The sequence below is a fragment of the Molossus molossus genome, unplaced genomic scaffold, assembly GCF_014108415.1.
Source record: "Molossus molossus isolate mMolMol1 unplaced genomic scaffold, mMolMol1.p scaffold_m16_p_21, whole genome shotgun sequence".
NCBI classification, from domain to species: Eukaryota; Metazoa; Chordata; class Mammalia; order Chiroptera; family Molossidae; genus Molossus; species Molossus molossus.
In genome coordinates, this window is record NW_023425357.1 from 31750490 (window position 1) to 31758140 (window position 7651).

General features: G+C 40.4%; 1 protein-coding gene across 1 annotated transcript in view; it reads right to left on the reverse strand.

Moving 5' to 3' along the window:
- The window catches only part of HYDIN (HYDIN axonemal central pair apparatus protein), a 404418-nt gene extending 397276 nt beyond the window's left edge, over nucleotides 1–7142 (reverse strand). The window contains exon 1 of the mRNA XM_036274275.1: nucleotides 7088–7142. The gene's annotated coding sequence lies outside the window, so the exon portion shown is untranslated. The remainder of the gene's footprint in view (nucleotides 1–7087) is intronic.
- Between the last annotated feature and the right edge of the window lie 509 nt (nucleotides 7143–7651).

The following is a 7651-nucleotide window of genomic DNA, read 5'->3' on the forward strand; positions in this document are numbered from 1 at the left end:
CTTACAATAATAGTTTAAAGAAATAAAAACATACACAGGTGCAGTCAAATCATAATGTTAGTAGCCCAATGTTTCATTCAGGACATTTTAGATAGTCTATTAAAGCATGAAGATTTAAAAATAAAATGCAAGAGATTTATGAACTGCAAGTGAAATTACAAGAGATTTCGTGTGTGTGTGTGTGTGTGTGTGTGTGTGTGTGTGGTTTTTTAAAATTTAAATCATTTCACATTAATTTTTCTTTAAAGTCAATCACATTGACTTTTTGATATTCATCTCAAGATAAAGAACACCACTTTAACAATATCATATACTCTGACAAGCCTTTCAATCAAGCACAGAACACATTTTGAAAGCCCATTCTTCTTCTCGATCACCACAAAGGATAAATATGACCCTTAAAAAAATCAGAGAACTAAAGCACTTTAAATCCTCAAAGAAATGAAAAGACTGACTGCACAGTTTTTCAAATTAAGTTGCAATAAAGGCATTTTGTGAGATGTCAATTCCTTACTTATCATTCTCTGCCCAACCTCAATCCTTCTAACCATGATCTTTCCATTGTTTTTTGCCTGATTTCAAGTCCTTATCCTCCTTGCAAGACATTTTATATGAAGAGCAGCCAAACGCTAAGTGCCTCTGCAGTGTTAATGAGGAAATAGATCTTGGATGAAATCATTTGAGAGGAAGAGACTGCCTCAGGAAACAGCTGCTCCTTCTCGTTTTTTTGTTGTTGTTGTTGTTTGTTTTTTAATTTTATTAGGCCTACCCCTTGGAAGGGAGGAAGGAAGGGAGGAAGGAAGGGAGGGAGGGAGGGAGGTGCTTCTTCACATTTAATGACCAAGTATATCACAGTCCCCTGCCTTCTGAAATGTGCTCATTCTAAATCAGTGATCTTTTAACTTTTGAGGTTTTAGCCCCACTGCGAATCAGATAAAAGATATGAACTGTCCCCAAAAGATGAACATAAACATAAAATCTAAAGGATCAAGAATCTCTACTTTGCACAGATCTGAAAGTGTACCAGTTAAAACATAGTTTCAATATTCACAGGTTTTGTGGGTTTCTTTCAAACTTGTGTCAGTTTTCATGTTCTAAATGTTTTTGCTGCTAACATGGAGGAACATTGTCAAAATTATTTTGAAGCTTGTTAATTAATAACAGATAATAACTTCCCCTCTGTTTTGTTATTGCATGAAACATTCTCATACACAGGCAGAGGTATTGTTGTGTCTGCCCCCAGAATAATTCTCAGTTTGACCATATACAAAATGTGAAATGAAATGTAAAACCTAAATCTATAAAATATCAAGAAGAAAATCTGGGCTAGGCAAATAGTTTTAGATAGCATAAAATCCATAAAATAAAAAATTGATAAATTAGACTTCACCAAAATTTTAACTTTTTTTTTTACTTTAAAAGACAACTCATTAAGAAGACAACTGAATAAGACCTAGTTTGCCCTGGCCAGTTTGACTCAGTGGTTAGAGCATGGGCCTGCAGACTGAAGGGTCTTGGATTTGATTTCCAGTCAAGGGTATGTACCTGGGTTGAAAGCTCAATCAATCCCTGGCCCCAGTCAGGGTCATGCAGGAGGCAACAAATCAATGTCTCTCTCTCACGTTTATGTTTCTCTCTCTCTCCCTCCCTCCTTTCCTTTCACTCTGTCTAAAATATCAATGGAAAAATATCCTCGGGTGAGGATTAACAAAAAATTAAAAAGACATGGTAAAAGATATGAACAAATAACTTCACCAAACAAGAGATAAAATAACAAATAAGCACATGTTCAATATCGTGCAGTCATCAGAGAAATGCTAATTAAAAACACAATGAAATACCACTACACATCTACATGAATAACTAACATAAACAAATTTGTCACCTGCTGGTAACAAGTGAAAGTCACATACTATGCTGGTGGAAAAGCAAAATGGTTGTCATTTTGAAAAAAGAATTGACTCCAACTGGTACTAGAGAACTTTTTGAGCAATGCAGTCATTCTATACATTTATGTGGTGACTTGATTATATATTTTTTAAAACTCATGGAATGGTACACTTAAAATGGGAGAATTTTATAACATGTAAATTATATATCATAAACATGACTTTAAAAATATTGGGAGAAAATATTAATTTAAATTATATTTCAGCCCTGGCCAGTTTGGCTCAGTGGTTGGAGCATCGGCCTGTGGACCAGACAGTCCCGGGTTCGGTTCCTGCTAGGGGCACATACCAAAAAAAATAAATAAATAAAATAAATAAATAAATTATATTTCAACATAGCATAAAACTGTCAATATCGAGGGTATGTACAGTACTTCTGCAAATCTATACAAAAAGAACAATCAAATTTAAATTGGGCAAAGATAAACACAGACAATCCACAGAAGATCAATTATCAATAGTCAATAATCATAAACTGTTGGATCTTACTAGCAATCTGGCAAATGTAAATTATAACAAAGTGATAAACGTTATTTCCCATCAGAAAGACAAAGTCTTAAAGGACTGATAATACTAAGTGCTGATGCCTATGCAGTACAAGTACAATCTTTACAATAAGACCCCAAAAGAGTTACATCAATTGGGATAATGGTATTTCAACTATATTCATATGTGTCTAAATCAAAAGACCAAAAAAAAATAACCTTTTAAACAGCTGGGTGATTGTCTTTGCCAATTAATGCTAGAACAGACAGCACAGTGTAGACTAGAGAGACCAGAGAAGAGTCTAAGGATTTATCAGCCCACCAAGCAAAGAGTGGTGTCCAGGTAGCCACTCAAATGGTATTAGCCTCCTCAACATTCTCAAAAAAGAAACTGAAATATGAAATGAGGGCCACAGCAAAATTCAGAAGAATAAAAACATAACGGAACTCATACATTTACCCCTCTATTAATTTATGAGGACAAATAGGAAAAGTCTATAAATTACAATTTTATGACATGTGCTTAACTATCCCCAGAATTAAAGCTTTTCAATGGTTCGATTTCTCAATTGGGTTGCTCCCAGGTGATTTAAGGGATTTTCCCATGATATTTTTTACTGTGTTCAACTTTAACCTTAGGACTGACTTCTGAACCTAATAGGGTAAGATGTGACTCCACTCTATAAGCTCATCAAGGTCATAGATCCTGTCTTAATGTTTTCTTTCTGCAAAACACATAGGTTAGTACTAGACATGAAGTAGGACCTCAGTTACTTTAAGGAGTCAAGTAAAGGAGAGTGGGAAAGAATCATGTGGTGAAATAAATATGACTGAAGTATTCTGAAATGAAAAGGACAAGACCCAACAGAGGCTGGGGGCAAGGTAAACAGGTGAGCACACAGAGACCAGCATGTGGGTAACCAGCACAGGTGGTGGTGAAGAATCTTAACAACAGCCACTCAGTAGCCCTGATCAGGGGGCACTTTCTGCGCCCAGGCTGCTCAACTGTAAAGGCAGATTAATCATCACAGCCCCTTCACAGGGCTGTGTGGCTGTGAAATGAGACCATTTGGTGAAGTACATCTGAGGGTGTCCTGGTCTTTCGTCTGATCCTCACAGCCATCCTGAGAAGGAAGAGGGGAGGGAGAAGGGGGGGGGGGGGTTTGGCACCCCATTTTCCTGGTGAGGAAATACAGAAAATGATTTGCCCTGCCCAAGGCCTCACAGCCAGAAGTTAGAAGCAAGGCGAACATCCTTCAAGCCAACACCTGTTGCTAGTTATGTCGGGCTGGGGAATCCCAAGAACAGAAATCTGAGATTCTGCTGTTTTAATGGGGATAAGAAGGGACCAGGGGAGGCTGGGGAAGAGAAGGGTCTGGAAAAATTAGAGCCCAGGCGGTACACCACGAGGGGATGCCCAGCCAGTCCCGCTTCCCCTCACACTGTAACACCACAACCACTGCACAGCTCTCCGTCGGACCTAGGTGCACCCCCACCCCTCCCAATTCCGTGCCCGTTCCCCTCTGAGAGCCCGCGTCCAACTCACAGACACCGCAATCTAGGGGCTCCCGACCGGCTCCAAACAGCGGGCTCTCTTCCCGCGCCTTTACGGTCCTAGAGTTGTTGCCATCCGTTGCCACAGCAACCACGGCTCCGCACAGCCTAGTAAGCCGCCCGATGATTGGAGAAGGAAAGCGTCCATAGCAACGGCCAGGCAGAGATACTTAGTGGGAAAGAATTTGGTTTTTAGGAATTCTTTGGACACTGTCCCTCTCCAAAGACATCTGTCCTGGTTCTTTTAAAGGTGCTCCATGCATAATCTCATTTAACATTTGTCTCCCTGTGTTGCTGTAAGGCTTCTCATTTCTACAGAAATTTTTAACTGGAGTCCTTTTACCTCTTCAGGAGATCCATGAACCCTCTTATGTTATACACAAAAGTTCGTCCATTTACCCAGCAGGATTGTCTGTAAATGTAGATTCTCAAAGGATCCAGAACCAGAACCCAGGTTGCTGGATGCCCAAGACAGTCCAAGAGAATAACTTCAAGGCTAATCTCCGAAAACTGGAGATCAGACGCAGGCCGGCTTTGCTATTTGGCTTTAATTTGACTCTGGTGGTCTCTCGGTTCTCTCGCACCACAACACTATATGTATTAACTCCAATTTCCTTCTCAGAGAACACACATAGAAAGTAGTGCAGTTCTTTTCACAATTCATTTGGACTGTGGCCTCATTCAAATTCTATCTTGAGACATCTCCGGAGTACTTTAACTAATTCCTTCCTTCCTTCATTCATTCAATAAATATTTATTGATCACTAATTATGGGTCACATATTTGTCATAGAGGCACTGTTCTAGTCACTAGAAGAGAGCAATTGTCAAATGCTCTAATTTCTTAGAGCTTTCCCTGTGGTGTGGGAGACAACCAATGAATAAACAAGACAATTTCAGATTGTGATTAACACACAAAATTCGGTGGTATAATGGGGAATGTGTAAGGTGATGAGCCCTCTAGTTAGGGTGATCGGGGAAGTTCACCTTGAGGAGATAGCATTGGGCTGAGGCATGAAAAGACACCAGCTATAGAAGAGCAAAAAAGACAGCAACACAAGCAACAAGAGAGAAATGAATGACCAATGTGGCTTAAAGGGAGATGGCTTGTAGGACTGTAGTAAGACACAATCAGATGGCCCTTCCCCTAGTTCTGGCTATTTCTCCCTACTCCCTTACTCCTCCATCCTCAATCACACCCTATCCTGCCCAGTTTTTTCCTTCATAGCCCTTATATTTTATTGTCTCAGAACTCCACAGGACAGAGACTGTGCCTACATTGTTCAACCCAGTATCCCCAGCACCTAAAATAATGGCTCCAGCATGGACACTAAATAAATATTTGTTGACTGTATGAATCCCATATAACAATACTAAGAACTGTGATAGATCATGGGGACAAGACGAAGACACCTCTGCCTCCTGGAAGTTTAAATGCTTCTGGAATAAGTGAATTACAAATTATGTGGGCAAACTAAATGTGTGCAGAATTGAATAATTTAGTCTATGTGCTGTGGGGAGATGGTGAACAATTCCCTTGATAATTTCTTCGTTCTGTTACATTTCAGTTCAATTTTACAAATATTAAATACCTCCTATATGCCAAGCACTATTAGCAATGACCAAGAAGAACACCACTCTAATTTACTAAAATGTTGCTTTATATCTATGGAACCTAATTATTGAAAAAAGAACACCAGTGCAGCCTGTAGAGCTTACAGTCTACTGCCTTCCTGTCCTACAGTAGCAACTAGACAATTGTGACCACTGAGCACTTGGTATGTGGATGGTCTGAATTGGAATGTGGGGCAATTGTAAACTACAGATTTCAAAGACTTAGTGCAAAATAAGAATGTAAACTATCACATTAATAACTTTTAATATTGATTTCATATTGAAATGATAACTGTATGAATATAGTTTGGGTTAAATAAGATCTATTATTAAAATTGATTTCCCTTGCTTCTTTTTTAATCTGATTGCTAGAAAATGTTAAATTACACATGTGGCTTGCATTATATTTCTATTGGGCAGCACTGGTCTAGTGGGAACTTAGTCCTAGCTGAATAAACCAGTGATATCTTATTACGGAGGCTTTAGACTTTTCAGCTGAGGCACAATAGGTAGCAAATTTCAACTAGAGGAAATAGGCCAAGAATTTACAGGGAAAACAGGTTAGACAATTCGTAAGCCTTTCACACAGAGTATCTAAAAGGGTCAGGAGTAGGTGACTAGGGAGGATTTCTTCAAAGAGAAATGGGCTGTGAGTCCCACCTCCTAACCTCCAGTCAAAAGAAAGGGGCTTTGAGAGGACCATCCAATGAGATGAGTTTAGTATGTGGCTCCTGCCACTCAGAGGGAACAGTGGGCTTGTGTCTGAACCCACCTACAAGTTCTAAAGGGCAAGAGATAGGCAAACTAGTCAGCAGACAGTAGAACAAAGAAAAAAATATTTGGTTGGGAATATCCTGTCCCCTTCTTCCAGGATTTATCAAAGTAAAAAATGCATGAGTGATTTTTATGAAGCAGATGTAGGCCACTCAAGAGAAATGGGTAGGATCATTTTCAGTCCTTTTTAAGAGGGAAATCCAGTGGGACATAGAGACCTCACCAAAGGGAAGATGGGGGCATTGTTAGGTTCCTAGAGGCCAACGAAAAACAAAGAACCAGCCGAAAGAGAGATGCATTTGGTCCCATTAAGAGAATTGCAAGGTATAGCCCTGGCCGGTTTGGCTCAGCGGTTGGAGCATCAGCCTGCGGTACAGAGAGACCCGGGTTCGGTTCCCGCTAAGGGCACGTACTTCGGTTGCAGTTTGTTCCCGGCCCTGGTTGGTCGTGCGGGTGGCAGCCACTCGATGTGTCCCTTCACGTCGATGTTTCTCTCTCTCTCTCTCTTCCTCTCTCTCCCTCCCGCTCTATCTGAACAAAAAATGGAAAAATGTCCTCCGGTAAGGATAAAAAAAAAAGAGAGAGAGAGAGAATTGCAAGGTATAGATACCCAGTGATGAGGTTTCGTTTTCTGAAACTCTCTTGAAAGCGCTTCACAAGAGGAAATGTCAGCTTGATCACAACAATATCAGACAAGTAACAACTTTCTTACCATTTTTTCCTCTCCTCCCTCCTCACGGTCTAATCCCAGAGGGGCCAGAAAACAGTTACCCAACTGGAGGCACAGGGATAGAGGCTGGTGATGAACACAAGTAGAAGATAATAGGAAGGAAAGAAACAGGTGATTGTGTGTTTATTCTCCAACTGTAGGTTTCACGCTTGCAGCAGGCCTAAACTAAAAAAGAAGAGAAGCCATAACTTTAAGGTAAAAGTTTTGATCACCTTGGACAGAACAATCTAACGACTGTATTGAGATTGTGTTTTGACAAGAGCGTCCATAAAAGTCTTAGCAGCTGACTGAGTTCACCCAGTTTGCCCCACAGAGACATTTTAAGAGAGACTAGAAGACAAAAATTAACTTGCTTTGCCCTGGCCGGTTTGGCTCAGCGGTTAGAGCGTCGGCCTGCAGTCCAGAGAGACCCAGGTTCAATTCCCGCTAAGGGTACATACCTCGGTTGCAGTTTGTCCCCGACCCTGGTTGGGTCGTGCAGGTGGCAGCCACTCAATGTGTCCCTTTCACATCGATGTTTCTCTCTCTCTCTCTTTCTCTCACTCC